The 17,174-nt window shown below is 42.4% G+C and overlaps 1 protein-coding gene across 6 annotated transcripts in view; it reads right to left on the reverse strand.

Moving 5' to 3' along the window:
* STON2 (stonin 2) overlaps positions 1 to 17,174 on the reverse strand; it is a 169,007-nt gene that overhangs the window by 119,425 nt on the left and 32,408 nt on the right. For 4 of the 6 annotated variants that reach the window (XM_077910243.1, XM_077910240.1, XM_077910245.1 and 1 more), the window contains one exon: positions 15,636 to 15,724. The exons of the other annotated variants lie outside the window; for them this stretch is intronic. The gene's annotated coding sequence lies outside the window, so the exon portion shown is untranslated. The remainder of the gene's footprint in view (positions 1 to 15,635; positions 15,725 to 17,174) is intronic. 6 annotated transcript variants of the gene reach the window in all.

A 17,174-nucleotide genomic window follows, 5' to 3' on the forward strand; every position in this document is an offset into this window, starting at 1 on the left:
CTTTTCCTTTAGGAGAGAAGAGAGTTCATTTTAACAGAATCAGAACACACACACACAAACACACATACACACTCTTTAATTAACAGGTGCTTTGACGTTCCCAAAAGGAAAAGGTAAGTAGCTTTGGTTGTATGCGCTACTATCTTTTTACCATCTCTTCTTCCATTTAAATATATTATTCTTGAGGCATCTGGGAAGCTCAATGGGGAGTCTGCTTCTCCCTCTCTCTCCGTCTCTGCCATTCTCCCTGCTAATGCTCTCTGGCTCTATATCAAATAAATAAATAAAAGCTCTTTTAAATAAATAAATAAATCTTTAAAAATTACCAAAAACAAAAAACCTGATTACTCCTCGTCCACTGCAAATTGGCAAATAAAATAAACACCCCAGCCTCAAGTAAACCATACATAAGAACTCCAAAAGGAACATAAATCATATTTTAATTAACATCGGTATGTATCCGTGATTCTCCATGAACTAACTCACCCCTATTTCTCTTTCAATCGTATACACCATAATTTCCCATCCCTAGATATCTGTTTTTGTCCTCTCTAAAGTCACATTATTATATTATACACATACACACATATATAAATACATATATCCCAAAGTTATAATTACAAATATTCTATGATGTGATTTTTCTTCAAAATAAACAATTCTGATAGCTGTGTTATTAAAGAACTCCATGGCTCCACATTCAGAGTCAAGGATCTATGTCACACTTGGCCTGAAACACAGGTTGTATCTGATCTTTGGTACATTCCTGAGGCAGTGACCCTAAAGGACATTCCCAGGTGCCTGAACAGTATGTTACGTTCAGAATGTAATGAATAACCTCAGCAGAAGGTCACCCTTTAGGGTTTGCAGAACACTTTCTAGTACCTCAAACTCTTAGGAGGTCCTGGCTTACTCCATCTTGGTAAACTCATCTTGGCTTACTTTAGTTTCATATTTGGAATAGGAATACTGTATGAAGAATCCTGAATGAAGGTAGGGAGTTGGTGTAATTTCTCTCCATCTGTATTTTAGAGCCATAAGTCAATCACTTGACATGTTCCATCATAAGACTGTCAGTTGCCAGGGCACCTGGATGGCTCAGAAGGTTAAGTGTCTGCCTTTGGCTCAGGTCATAATCTCCAGGTGCTGGGATCAAACCTCGTGTCAGGTTCCCTATTCAGCAGGGAGTTTGGTTCTCCCTCTCCCTCAGCCTCTCTCCTCCACTCATGCTCTCTCTCTCTCTCAAATGAATAAATAAAATCTTGAATAAAAAAAAAAGACTGACAGTTGCCAAGGAGTCTATAGGAATCTTTAGAGTCCCAATGGTGGTCATATTTCCTTGGCATAACCTAAGACTCTACAAAAAGCTAAGCAAAATATTATTATACATCACTGAAACTAAGATACCATTGATTATAAAATGCATCTCATCTCATTTTAGAGATCATAAAATATTTTTAAATATGTATGTTTACATGTATATGTGTCTATACATACATATGTACAAATACACATACACACATTTCTTGGAATCAAAGAAATATACTCTTATTTTTATACCAAATATTGACCAAAAAATTACAATTAACATATATTCCCAGGATGCAAAAAACTTCGTGGTTGATTTCAATTCATTTTTACAATTACCTCGAGATAAGTAAAACATATTTTTCTCATTTGATAGAGACATGAACTGACTCAGGGAGGTTGCTTGACTAACCTAAGGTCGCACAGTGAACCATGACAGATTTGGAAAAGGATCACAAGTCTCATGACTCTAGCTTCTGTACTCTTCCCACAACACCACATTCTGCCTTTCAGAAAATAGGTATAACAAATGTGTTAGCTGGATCCCCAACATCCATTTCTTCTCCTGATCCAGCACCAGGGGATGGGTTGTTATTGGTTAAGCCAAGCAAAAAAGTTTCTATTCCTGCCTTCCCATCTCCCTTGCACCAAGGGGTGGCCATTTAACCAAGTTCTGGTCAATGAGATATAGAGGGAGGTATGGGGAGAACTGAAGTTCTGAGAGTGTTTTTTGTCTTCACTTTTTCTTGCTTTGCATTACACATCTCCATGCAGTAAACAGACAATGCTCATGCAGCCCCAATCCTTCTCCCTTTCTCTTTTTTCCTATCTTGAATATGGTCATGATGAGGGGAACTATGATAATCACACTGCAACTGCAAATGAAAGGACAAGAAAACTATAGTCATTGGCCCTGACATTATTGAGACTGATCCAGTATCTATAATCATTCATCTCTATATTTATTATGTGAAAAAAATGTTTGTATTTAAACTACTATAATCAGGTTTTCTGATACATGCAGATGGATGCAATTCTAGATTAAATGTGGCAAGCTAAATTCTAAGATGACCCCCAAGATCTCCACTACCTTGTTCGACTCACAAGATTATGTCATACGGCACAGTAAAAGAAATTTTGCAGATCTGTAACTTTAGCAGTTACGGTTGCTAAACAGCTAACCTTAGGATAACTAAAAGCAGAGTTTTCTCTCACTGCAAGCAAAAGAAGTAGTTAGATTCAAAGTGTGAGAGGAAGGTTTCTCCATTGCTGACACAAAGATGACCACAGGGTGACTACAATCCTAAAACCACAAGGAACTGAATCCTACCAACAACAAGCATATGCTTGAAGAAGACTGAGTTCCAAATGAGCATACAGTGAGCTGACCCTTAATTTCAACTTTGTGATGCTCTGGATGGAGAACCCACTCATCTTGTGGGCTTAAAATGGGAGGAGAATTATTCAAGAGCTCCAAATCTTGAGGGACAAAACCTTTTTTAAAAATAACTTCCCAGTATGGATAAGGGACTGAACTTCAAATGACATCAACTGTTATCCCCAGTAGGGAATAAATAAAAAATAATATAATACCAAAAGAACACAAATTTATTCATGTAGCACTTTGGCACATACTACATAGGATTTCTCTCTCCAAAAAGTTATTTTTTTTTTAAGATTTTATTTGTTATCCATGAGAGACACAGAGAGAGAGAGAGAGAGAGAGAGAGGGGCATAGGCAGAGGGAGAAGCAGGCTTACTACAAGGAGCCTAATGTGGGACTTGATCCTGGGACCCCAAGATCACACCTTAAGCCAAGCAGGTGTCCCTAAAACTTTTTTTAAAATAGGATATTTATTAATTCATCCACCAAATTGTTATTAGCAAAGACCTGCTAGATGTTCAGGATACAAAAGTAAATGACTTTTAAATACAGACCCTGCCTTCAAGAGGGGGAAAAAAAAGAATGGAACAAGTCTACTCTAAGTAAAATACCTACAAATTAATACAGGGTTAAGACAAGGAATAACAAGGGATCCTAGTTATTAGGATGACAGGAGAGTATCTCTCTAAAGAAGTGATATTTAATTACTACTTCAAGGATGAGAAGAAGCCAAGCATGACTGGACAAGAAGTAGAAAGTATTCAAGGTAAAGGGAACCAAAGGCAGAGTCTGAGATAGAAACAAACCAACAAACAAGAAAAATCTTGAACTGGGAGCAGAGTGAGAGCAAGGAGGACAGAAGCCTAAGAACAGGTTGTAAAGGCAATTTGTTTTAGGAACACAGGGTCTTGCAAGCCAAGCCAAGATGTTCAGATTTTATGCTGAGCACAATGAGAAGTCAATGTAGGATTTAAAGAACAACAAAATTTAATTCACCTTTGCAGAAACTGAGTGGAGAACAGTTTAGAAGGGGAAAGAGTGAAAGTGGAAAGAACAATTAGGAATCTTTCATATAGTTGAGATGAAAGATGATGGCAACCTGAAGGTGCACCTGGGTGGCAGAGTCAGTTGAATGTCCAACTCTTGGTTCCAGCTCAGGTCGTGATCTCAGGGTCATGAGATCAAGCCCTATGTCAACGGACTCTGTGCTCAATGGGCTGTCTGCTTGGGATTCTCTTTCACTTCCCTTCCTTCCACTCATACTTGCACACTCTCTAAAACAAATGCATCTTTTTAATAAGAAGGAAGGAAGGAAGGAAGGAAGGAAGGAAGGAAGGAAGGAAGGAAGGAAGGAAGGAAGGAAGGAAGGAAAGAAAGAAAGTGGGTAGGTAATGGGAGCCTGAAACAACTTCAGTGCCCATCCGTGGAGTTATGCATAACCAAAATGTGGTATCTAGATATAATGGAATATTATTCAGCTTTCAAAAGGAAGGAAATTCCGCTACAATGTGAATGAACCTTGAGGACCTATGCTAAGTGAAATAAGCCTATTCACAAAAGGATAAATACCATATGATTCCACTTATATGAGGTCCCTAGAGTAGTTACATTCACAGAAATAGACAGCAGAATGGTGGCTGCTAGAGGATGAAGTGAGTGGGGTGGGGAGAGTGGAAAGGTAGCATTTAATGGGTACAGAATTTCAGTTCTGAAAGATGAAGAGTTATGGAAATAGATGGTAAGGTTGCTTGCCCTAAAACGTGCCTGGACTTAAGGCCACTGAATCATACACTTAAAAATGGTTAAGAGGGTAAATTTTATATGTATTAGAACACAATTTTTAAAATTATTTTTTTCTTAAAAAATGACCATGTAAGCTGAAGCTATGCAAAGCAATTTTCATAATCAAAAGGAAAAATATGGGCAGCCTGGGTGGCTCAGTGGTTTAGCGCCGCCTTCAGCCCAGGGCCTGATCCTGGAGACCTGGGATCGAGTCCCATGTCAGGCTCCCTGCATGGGGCCTGCTTCTCCCTCTGCCTGTGTCTCTTTCTCTCTCTCTCTCTCTCTCTCTCTCTCTCTCTGTGTGTGTCTCTCATGAATAAATAAATAAAATCTTTAAAAAAAGGAAAAATATGATTGCTTTGTGATCTTTAAAGCTTTTTGTCAAAGCTTTAAGAACTTACTACTGATTATAAGTGTATAGGGTAATAAAGATACCATAAAACTAATGTCACTTAGTACACTGTAATTGAAAACAAAAGTAATTTCTTTTATCCTGAAAAAAAAAAATCAATAGCCAGAATCTGGGTGAGGGCAATGAAGATGGAGACAATGCAGTATATCTGAGATAGATACTGGAGGTAGAGACTACAGGTTTCTGATGGATGCCATATGTAGGGAGAACAAAGGTGGAATAGTAACTCATGGATTCTGGTTGAGGACTGGGTTGGATGGTATACTGCTATTGACTGGGTTGAGGGAAAGAATCAGATTTTAGAGGTAAAATAAATATTTATTTTTAAATGTGATGCATGTGGGATGCTTATTAGACATCCAAGAAAGATGCCAACTGCGTAAACATGCAAATCTGGAGCTCAGGGATAGAGATGTAAACTAGAAAGTTGTCAGTACACGGAATGGATTGGATCATCTAGAGAGAAACGTAGCCAAAGATGAAGGTGGCCGATATCCTCATATGTGTTGGCAGTGTGGAGGCACACCATAAAGCTCCACTCAGATCCCAGGACTATGTGACTCCAACCACATAGCAAAGAGGAGAGAGCCCAAATTAGGGAGTGCTGCTGTGCTCTGCTCTTCTACACGTGGGCATGCAAGAGGTAGAGGTTCTGGACAAGCCAGGCCATTCTATACCTGGCCACGTGGTAACAGAAAAAGTTTAGAATAGAATGTTCTTCATGAGATGCTTGGAATCCCAGGTTTGGAGGGGGAAAAAAGGAAGGGAAGAAAATGCTGCTAAAGAATTCAGCAATTCCAGGAGCAAATAGCCTCAGTGCTAACTCTGTCAGCAGGAGAGGGGCAGGTACCAGGCATGTTATAACAAAGGCAGGAATTTCCTGAAACCACAGGCAATTTTACAATTCTGAATAATTATTATGTGAGACAATGTGGGTGAGAGTAGTCAGTAGATTGCAGCATTATTCCAAAAGTAAGGTCTGCACGGTGCTGTCAATCAAGCAGCAGAATGAGGAAAGGGTGAGGGCCCTGACAACAGTCAGATGCTTTGGCAGCTCCCCTGGAGCCACCAATCAGTCTTCTGCATGGCCGGCTGGGGAGGCTCAGCACAGGGCAGGGCAGGGCAGGGCAGCAGCTGCAGGAGCTCTCCCTTTATTAACTATGGTGCCCGCAGACCTACTCCTACCCCCCCCACCCTGCCCCAAGCACTCTTCGGGGGCAAGCTCACTTCCATCATCTGATGAGGCACACCCACCTCCTTTGTTCTTCCGACCAGCCTTCCGCAGTAGGTACTATTAGTAATATCACCACTTGAGAGATGACAAAAGCTGAGAACAGAGAGATTAAGTAACTTGCTCAAAGTCACAGCGCTAGTAAATGGTAGTGCTAGGACTCCAAAATCATTCTAAATTCTCAGACTGTTCTTTAGCAATCATGGACTCATTCATTCAGTCACCCAACAAGAATTGAGAGCCTACAATGTAATGCCAGCCCCTGACTCTGTGATAGTTTTAGGGATAGAAAAATACACATTACAGAAACCAGAAAGGCCACTTAGTCAACAACCTCATACTCATGACTTGAATGTATGTATATTTTTTCTTTTTCTTTTCTTTTTTTTTTATGATAGTCACAGAGAGAGAGAGAGAGAGAGAGAGAGAGAGGCAGAGACACAGGCAGAGGGAGAAGCAGGCTCCATGCACCGAGAGCCCGATGTGGGATTCGATCCTGGGTCTCCAGGTCCGCACCCCGGGCCAAAGGCAGGCGCCAAACCGCTGCGCCACCCAGGGATCCCGTATGTATATTTTTTAAGTGGGAGTTCAATGCGGGGCTTGAACTCACGACTTTGAGATCAAGACCTGAGCTGAAATCAAGAGTTGGATGCTTAACTGATTGAGCCACCCAGGTGCCCCAAGGACTTTAATATTATTAAAAGGAGAAGCACATATTTAGGCACATTTAGTCATGGGACTATACTGAAAGGATTGAAAGAGGTGCCTCCTACAATCTTCAATTCATGCCCCATGACCAAACCATTCTGCCTAGAGGGTTTAATGGCCAGCATTTATAATTCCTATAGTTAGCTCATGCGTAGCAAAATTATGTTTCATTGTGGGTTTCTGTGTATGAATATGCATCAAAAGCTTTAATTTGGTTAAATGCAAATATACAAGAAAAGTCATATTTTCTGACTCTGTCTTGGGACTTCTTCAGTCTTTAAAATATTGGGAACCTCAGAAAAAGGAAGGAACTTAGGTCTCTCTCCACTACCTCTGAGAGGCTCTGAACTTGAATGACAGCATGGGTTACTATGGAGGATGACCAAGGGTCACAGGGGCAAAGGAGCCTAGGGAGGCTTCCTAGAAAAGGCTATATCAAGCATGGGTCTTAGGAAGATGAACTGCACACTGATTCAGAGCACAAGCTCTGTTTGCAGTCAGGCAGGCCACGCCCCTCGTTGTTAATTATAATCAGGAGAATCATGGTTCAAACTCTCTAAATATGAATTTTACCTAATAGTTTCAGAGAGTCCTATGACAATGAAAAAAGATACTGTATGTGAGACTTTCAGTTCAGGGAATAATAAGCATCCCATTGGGGCGCCTGGGCAGCTCAGTCAGTTGGGTGTTGACTCTCAATTTCAGCTCGGGTCAGGACCTCGGGGTCATGAGATTCATCCCCAAGTAGGGCTCCCCGCTCAGCAGGGAATCTGCTAGAGATTCTCTCTCTCTCCCTCTCCCTCTGCCCCAACCCCCTGGCTTGCTCACACGTGTGTCCTCTCTCTAAAATAAATAAATAAATCTTTAAAAAAAAAAAAGGCATTCCATTAATGTTATCTATTACCATCATTATTTCTACTAAGGGTGAGTAGGAGTTAGCCTGGCAGAGACACGGCAAGAACTTGCTGATTTCACTCCTGTGGTCATGGCACTCAGGAAGTGAAAGTAGAAGGAAGGGGGAGACCTTAGAAATTTAGGGGGGGGAAAGGAAGTAGTGCTGTGAGCTTCAGCCTGACATAGGAAATGGCCTGGCCAGCTGGATATGAGGCATTAGTTGGCCTGGAAATGCCTACCAAGAGAAGGTAGGGAGGCAGGGACATCACACAGGTCAACTCTAGGACTCCATCCACATGTTCACCCATGTGAGCAGTGTCTGTGAAGGATGCATGGCACAACTTGTGCAAGTGAAGACAGCAACTTGCCTGGACAGATGCTCCGATGGTCCCTGAACAGTGGACACTGCTGCTACCTGTTTCCTCCCACTTCTGGTGTGTCCAAATCATCCCGACTGTTTCAGCAAATGGGGCAGCAGTGTGACCAGCACTGTCACCAATCCCTTTGGGCCATATGGAGGAGACCTTACCTAAAAGAGTCCAGTTGTGCCAAGAAAATCTAGGATTATCCCAATTTATCAGGACAGTGGTAGCAACGTGGAACCTTCATTTCAGAAATTCCTACAAATGTTCCCTCTATCAAGAATAACAAGAATTAAAGGAAAATTAAGCTCTAAACCACAGATCTCAAGCTTGGTGAATGGTTCTAAATGAAGTCAGCTCAGTGCAGATTTGCCGAGAAAAACAGAGATTTATTCTTTCAGGTAAAGGACGGAGAGAAAAACTATTTCCCCATATGTCCCCTCTTTCATAGAAATATGACTTTCCTCCTGGCTGCACTGCCAACTCCCCTTAACTCTTTCCCTGTCACTCTACCTGTCAGCATCCCTCCCCCTGCCCAGAAACCCTAACCAGTTCTCCATCCCCTGGCGCTCTAACACCCCTGCAGCACTGTGCTGCACAGCTCTGGGAGGCACCATTCACGTACGTGCAATGCAATGGCAATGGTGCCTCTTTATGGGAATGCTGCCCTTAGAGCCATGCAATCCAGCAGCTCCACACACATCTTTCCAGCACTCATCCACACTTAACAAAAAGCAGGGAAATGCCAAATGCTCAGGAGAAAACCCTGACTGGGAAAGAAGACGGAAGTACATGCCTACAGCTATAGGAATCCTTGAGCTTATTCTCCATTCAGCAGAACAAAAGAAACCACAGTGAAAGGAAATACAATGACGCCTGGGTGATGAGGAGGATGGTAGCCAAACTGAGGGCAGAGATGGGCCTGAGAAATACCCTAAGGAAAGGAGGAACATGCAATTAATTGGGAGTGGAGGTGGGCAGTGAGTTTTCTTCAGGAATGTGCTAACATTCAAGGATTGTGAAACAAAAGGGTGAGTACAGAAAATGGAGATCTGGGGCCTAGAAAAAATCAGGGGTAAAAAGTTAGATTTGACACACACACACACACACACACACACAAACACACATACATACACAATGATACATGAAGCCAAGCGAGAGAACAGGTTATCAACAGAGGAGGAAAAAGACAAAAGAAGATGGCTGAGTCTTGGAAAGGGCCAACCTATGGGGAAACAGGGAGGTGAGAAGAAAAAATGGAGATGCTCAAAGTGAGAGAGCTGGACAGCAAGAGAACTAAGAGGAAAACCAGAGGCCTCTGGGTTCATGAAAGCAAGAGAACTCTCCAGAAGGTAGGTTTCTCTAGTGTCTAATGTTGTGGAGAGACATTATGGGTGCTTGCATGGTCACTGCTGACCCTAAGAAGATTAACTGGAGTGTCAGCTCCTGGAGGGATGGTCTCTGTCCTTTGTCAACCTTATTCCCAAAGCTCAAGGCCAGGTACATGCAAGGAAAGCGACAAGTGTTTGTGGAACAGAAAAAAGCAGCTAGACTCGAAGCCCCATTGTAAATAGTTAATAATAAACCGTGATTACAGTTTAAAGTTTAATGACTCTTCATACAACTTTGTACAGGAAGGCAAAAAATCACCAGTGTACACACTGTTAATCCCCATTACCAGCTTCAATGAAAGAAGCACGTTTCTTTTCACCTGGCACAAACTGAAACTCACCCCAGATAAGTAAGGAACAACAGGCTATTTCCTGGGATCTTCCCTGCCGCAAATTCTCTGAACGAACACAGCACAGTTGTAAAACCTTTCTGCTTTTGTTTCCACAAATTCATTAATTTGGGATTAATAGAAACTTATTTGCAACCTTGAAAATACCTGAAAGACCAGAAATAGATTCAACTTGTCTCACACCATATGTGATTCTCACACGTCCAACAAAATAAAATATGTAACAGGTAAACACTGCTTCTGTGGAAGGATTTTAGCGTGTCTTCCCACCTGTTTTAGCAAGATTACAACTGGCCTGAGATTTACCAAGAAAACACCTCTTGGAAACCAAATAAAACCTTGAAGGGCTAAAAAATATCCCCTTAAATTTGTTTCCTATACAGAAATTAACTATCACTCTCAAGCTGTACTTTAAAGACAGAATAGTAATAACTCTAGCAAATAGCTTCTGGCAGCTTACCCTACAGGGCTCTGTGCTGAGGGCCTCTGTGCATTATCTCATCTGATCTTTGCAGCCACTCTGGGAGAGTGCTCCTGTTAATGCCTACGTCCGGACAAGGAAACTGAAACTTGCATCAGCTTTCTCAAAGCCACACAAGCAGTAAGTGGTGAAGCTCGGCTTTAAACTCAGAATATAACATACATCCTCACTGGATCAATTTTCTCAGCCGTATAATATTCTGCTGCATCACTGACATCCAAAGATATATTTAATTTTTTAATTTATTTTATTTTTTTAAGATTTTATTTATTTATTCATGAGAAACACACAGAGAGAGGCAGAGACACCGGCAGAGGGAGAAGCAGGCTCCATGCAGGGAGCCCGATGCGGGACTTGATCCTGGGACTCCAAGATTACGCCCTGGGCCGAAGGCAGGCGCTAAACCACTGAGCCACCCAGGGATCCCCAATTTTTTTTTTTGTTAGAAAGATTTTTAAAAACAGGAAATCATGGAACAGATGGCCAGCCTACACAGGGACCAGATCCACATGCTTCAAATGATGGGTCTTTTACTACTAATGGATTCATCTGTCCAGTTCCCCTAAATGAGGGCAGCCAATGCTGCATGGGAAGGGAGGGCAGGGGATGCATGGCTGAAGGCTCAGATTCCCAGCTAAGCCCTGTCAGATCCATACACTGGAGACTATCTGATCTATAGTGCTCCTCCCTCTTCTTCCACCTACAGTGGCCCCTATTTCTCTAGGAAAATAATGGTAGGTTTGAATGTGTCTTAGGCTGGGTTCCTTAGACATCAGAGCCTGAAACTAAGCTTCTAGACCAGTGCTTAATGGCAATCCCAGGGAAGCTGGAGTTAGAAAAGGAAATGAGACACTGAAATCAAATATGAAGTAGAGTAGGACCAGTCACACCTTCACAAGAAACAAAACTTCTCACTTGGTCACACTGGATACCCCCAGAGAGGCTGGTAGAGACTGCAGCCTCCCAGAAGTTTCCATCAAAGGGAGCAGTGCTCTAAGAGGGAAAATATCTGCCATCTCCTGCCTATTTCTTGTTCCCCACTGGGCCACAGTGCATTCTGTGGTGACCCAACTTCTCCCATACTTTTGGGGTATACTGTCTGGCTCCTTCAGCATCAGACAGGAAAGCTAGATCCCATACCCTACAGGATGATGCTTTATCTGAGTCCAAAAGTGGTGGGAGTAAGCCCAACATGGCCTTGGATGGTAAAATGGTATAGTCCAGCAGGGCTGGTCAGCAAAGAAACCCAGAAGCAAGTGGAGCTAAGAGAATCTGAGGTGGTGCCTAAGAGGTAGCCAACAGAGGAAGGCTAAACCTAGCTAGGAACTAGTACTGGTATGTTCTCCCACATACAGAGAAAATGGAAGAGGTGACCTAATATTTTTGGACTGTGGGTTATTTGTGCTCACTGAGATTTTGCAGGTTCTTAGAATTCTGACTGCCATAGGACATCATCCATTCATACATTCTTCATTCATTCAGTAAGATTTCTTCATCATCTCTTATTGCTAGCCATATTCTAGTGAAATTCTAGAGATAGAGAGAGGACTAAGACTCAGACCTTGCCTTGGAGAGGCAGACAGGCAAATAAAAAGATAATCACAATACAATATGATCAGCTTACTCCAGAAGAATTCAACAGCACCATAAGCACACAGAGGAGTGGCACCTAGCCCAATCTTAGGGTTCATGAAGAATAACTGAGGGAAGGTGATACCTGGGCAGAGGCTTGAAAGATGAACAGAAATTACTTGGGGGCAAGGAAAAAGGAGATCTCAAGATGGCAACATGGCATCTATAACAACAGAACAGAACAATGCAACATGGTTAATTAGAAGGTGCCATTTTACTTAACCATGTTTAAATAGGTGCATTACCATGCAAAACCAGTTAGGTACCAAAAATATGTGCAACAGACATCCCTGTCTCTTATGTTCATCCCCACACCTCCCTCCCACCCAGCCCCATTCTTGAATCGTCATTCATCACTGATCCCAAACCCTTGAGTATGTATATATCAGAGATGGGGCTGGATCTGGAGATAAGAGTAAGACACGGCCTGAGATGAAGATGAGGCTAAGAAATGAGGTTTAAGTTCAGGGATGGCCTGAGATTCACGGGTGGTGTTAGGAATAGGGCAGGAGGCAAGGATGGGGTGATGCAGAGCTAGAGTGTTTTGTACATGACTTAGAACCTTGATGTGTAATAGTTCTTATAAGTTTCCTCACTTAAAACAGCTATAATAAAATGTGGTATGTTCATACAGTCTAGGAGATAAATGAAAGCGTGCTGCGTTTTCTGAAATACAAGCAGCTCAGTTTAACTGAAGAAATCAGCCGGGAGGGTAGTAAGACAAGAGGCTGGAAAGATTAGGAATCAGGTCACACAGGGCCTTGTAAGCTACACCAAGAAGGCTGGGTTTTGTCATAAGGGCAACAAAGATCAATTAAACAATTCTAAATGAGAAAATGATATGATTCAATCGTATTTCAAAAAGATCATTCTGGAAGCAATGAGGGAGACAGACTGGAGGGTGGGAAGACTAGCTAATAATTACAGTGAGCAGGCATTGCAAGACAAAGGATAAAAAGGAGGGATTTTTTTTATGAGCCACTTAAAATGAAAGCTCATCAAGACATGGGATGAAGTCTATTTGAAGCTTACTTAGGTTGAGGGAGTAGTGATGTGCTAGGTGGATGAAAAAAGATCTCTAGAAAACTAGGTATATTTCTGGCCATCCACCATCCTTCAGAAGGACTTCATGGGGAAGAATGATTGGGGGGTGGTAGGGATATGATGACATCAGTTTTAAACCCAGTGATTTTGATGGGCCTTTGGGACAAGCACACTGAGATGTCTTAGGGCCTGTTAAAGTGACCAAGAACTCGGATGAAAAATAAGTATTAATAACACAGACGGAAAGGTCATTGATAGCCATGGGTTTGGAGTAGGTCACCTAAAGAGAATGTACAATGTGAGGAGAGACAAGAAGCAAGGGTGGGAAAGTCAACATTTGTGTGCAGGGCACCAGATAAACAGCTACTCGGAAGGTCACTGTCCATGCTTGCCCTCGTCAGCATCATGAAGGCCTGCACCAAATCCAACCTACCATCACAATATCAACCTAATTTGCTTAGAACCCAGAGGAAGACCAAGTAAAAGAGATATTGGTGTTCACTTCAACAGGCGAACTCTTCAGTTAATGCAGAGTTAAGGCAGCTCAATGTGAGCTCAAGGACAACAGAAAGAGGAGGATGGGAAGCATTAGACAGAATTGCAGGGATTGTGCATTTTTAGATTTCCAGTTTTCCAGCACTTGCAGAAATGAAACCTCCCTCACCTTTTTGCAGCAAGGGCTCCCATGGGTACCTCCGATGGGTTTTACATTTACACCAATACTTCCACTGTATGCACATGTCATCCATTAGAAACAGTTCTCTAGTTAGGATCAAGGCCAAGATGTACAACTCAAACTTGACCATCGCCCCTCTAGAACTGGTCTTAAAAAAAAAAAAAAAAGAAAGTATGGCTCTCTGGACCTGTTGGGTGTATAATTTTAGCCACAGACCCTCATCTCCAATAAATATACATGCAATGCATTTATAATTTTGGGTACTTCACAGGCAAAGTTCCCTCCATGAATCCCCTAGGGTTCCCTGGACTCCCTGCTGAAAGCTCCACCCTAGAACAATCTATCTAGCTCATGTCACTTGCAGAGTGTTCAAAACAAAACCAAATCATTCCAGAAGAGCACAGCAGAAGGAAGCCAGGCACTGTGGCTTCCACTGACCCTGAACTGATAATTCCTTATTTCCGTTTTCAGTAACGCAAAGGATATCTCCTTCCCTTTTCTAAGAATCCCTCCCCTTTCTCTTCCTCCAACAAACAGACCGCAGGCATATAAACCAAAACAAGCCAGCTTAAGGCTAAACTCAGGCCTCTCGGGGAGCAACTACAGCAGAGCCCCAGGCTGATGGTGATATTGTCCTCATGCTGCAGGCCCCTTACCAACAAGAAACATGCCTAGTTCGTGTTTGTGGATGAAGGCAGGGGAGGCAGGGGCACAAGAGTGTCTCCAACTGCTGGGGACTGCGGCCAGGAATGCAGCCACACTGGATGGGCTTGGCACAGTGCAAGAGTCAAGTAACCATCTGTTGACTGAGGGCTGACTCTGCTCTCCTAGAGCAGGGTCTTGGGTCCTGATGGGTGACAGGTACTGTTGACACCCACACTTTTTTGAAGATCGTAAATTAAGAGAGCAAATAAGTTAGGAAGTGTTGCCACTTATACAACTGAATAATCCTTGTCATAAAATGCAAGCAACTCAGCACTTTTAAACCGTGACAACTCACCCACCTACACGCTCCTCATGAATTTCCCTTTTTTGCATCTCTTTTTCTAACGTATATATTTTATAGTAAAAGGAGCACACTCTCACTAAAGACAACTTGGGAAATACAAAAAAAGTATAACTACTGCTGAACTTCTGAAATGATGTGATTTATAAAAATTCCCTTTGCTTGCACTGTTGGTGGGAATGTTGCACTGTTGGTGGGAATGTGAACTGGTGCAGCCACTCTGGAAAACTGTGTGGAGGTTCCTCAAAGAGTTAAAAATAGATCTGCCCTACGACCCAGCAATTGCACTGCTGGGCATTTACCCCAAGGATACAGATGCAATGAAACGCCGGGACACCTGCACCCCGATGTTTCTAGCAGCAATGGCCACAATAGCCAAACTGTGGAAGGAGCCTCAGTGTCCATCGAAAGATGATGGATAAAGAAGCTGTGGTCTATGTATACAATGGAATATTACTCAGCCATTAGAAACGACAAACACCCACCATTTGCTTTGATGTGGATGGAACTGGAGGGTATTATGCTGAGTGAAATAAGTCAATCAGAGAAGGACAAACATTATATGGTCTCAATTATTTGGGGAATATAAATAATAGTGAAAGGGAATAGAGGGGAAGAGAGAAGAAATGGGTAGGAAATATCAGAAAGGGAGACAGAACATGGAAGACTCCTAACTCTGGGAAACGAACTAGGGGTGGTGGAAGGGGAGGAGGGCGGGGGGTGGGGGTGACTGGGTGGCGGGCACTTGACGGGATGAGCACTGGGTGTTATTCTGTATGTTGGCAAATTGAACACCAATAAAAAATACATTTATTATTACAAAAAAAAATTCCCTTTGCATGTATCTTGCTCAGCTTCCCAGGGACACTTCATTGTTTAAGGGTGAGGCGTTCCTTTTGGAGGGGGGGAGGGAGGTTGTCACCACAGACAAATGGGACAGGATCCTTTGACCTTGTGACTCTCTGGGCTCTCACCTCGTGGCCAAGAATTATTTATTCTATTGTTTTTTCCAAGTTGATGGAAATTTCCCACCGTTTACGGCTATTCTCTTCACTTCCTCAACCTGAAAGACCAGAAAGAAAAATTTAATCACTGGAAGCTCTTTCCTATTATTTTTTCTGCTTCAGTCCTCACACCACCCACCTCCATCTGGAGAAGTTTTCTCAAAAATTTCTAGCAGGGATTTAGAAACCAACCACATAGTGATGTGTATTTGGTCCTGCCACCACTAATAGTTATATTTCTCTTGGTGGATGTCTCACTGACGGTAACTCTTGCAAAAGAGAAAAGCCACAAGTTCAAAGCATATAAACCATAAATGCAAACATAGTAGACATGCTAATTAGAGAAGCTAGAGAAAGACTGCAGAATCTGATTCTCCCTGCCTCTGGATTCTTATTTAGGTCTGACAGGGAGCCTTTTTACTATTTGAGTGAAGTCAAGTGTCTTGGATGCATTTTCCAATCAAGTGTCCAGTTAGAGTTTAAAACAGTGAGGGAAAATAAAAATAAAAAATAAAAAATAAATAGAACAGTGAGGGAAGGATCAGTTAGTTTACTAGAAAAAAGCGAGAGCCTTCTTACCCGGCTCACAGGACGAAGGGCATATATGAGGTTAGTGTATGTATAGTGTACAATACTGAAATGCTGTCAAGGCCAAGATATCCATTTTCTCTGTATTTCAGTTTTCAGGTCTCTGAATGCTTATGTATCTGCGATTCACGTAACCAACTGCCACACACACACAGGCCAGACTTGATTTCTGGGTGCAGTTTCAATTACAGAGAAAGCATACATGGCTGACATATGTGTGCAAAATTTATTGCAGTACCTTGTTGACCTCTTTTACCTTCAGGAAGAACCAAAAAACCACAGCAGTATGGGTTAAATTAAAATGTGGCTTTCAGTTCAGGGGAAATGCAAAGGGTTTTAAAACTGTATGAGCTGTCACCGCTCCTCACTTCCAACATGCCAGCCTGAACAGGAGAATTTTACAGTGATAAAGCAATTAACAGCCTCATAGCATTGATAAAGCTGCACTTACTGAGCTCTCCAATTTCTGAGATGGGCATTTTTACTACCAGTTCCCATCTCCAGGAAACTGAGACTCAAGACGATTAAGTCTAAGTAGCCTGCCGAATGGCACCAAGGTAGGAAGAGGTCAAGTTATATCTGACCCTGGTCTATGGACTCTGAAGTCCAAGCATTATAGAGCTCAAATGATAATCTCTCCAAAGGACACACTAGCATGATAGTTCATTTACACTAGTGAAGAAAAGAACACACTGGAAAAGCAGAGCTGGTTTGCCTTTTCCACTGGAGCTAGAATACCCCCCAGGGCCCTGTCCAGATGTGTCCAGCCCTGGCTTCTCCTTTGCAGATGTGTCCAGCCCTGGCTTCTCCTTTGACTCTGGCGCCCACTGAGCACCTTCCCTTCCATGTTTAATAAGCCTCTCAAAGGTCCATATCCACAACTGAACAGCTACGTTCCCTCCACAGCTGCTCTACCAGAAG

Source organism: Canis aureus, chromosome 9 (genome assembly GCF_053574225.1).
Source record: "Canis aureus isolate CA01 chromosome 9, VMU_Caureus_v.1.0, whole genome shotgun sequence".
Classification (NCBI taxonomy): Eukaryota; Metazoa; Chordata; class Mammalia; order Carnivora; family Canidae; genus Canis; species Canis aureus.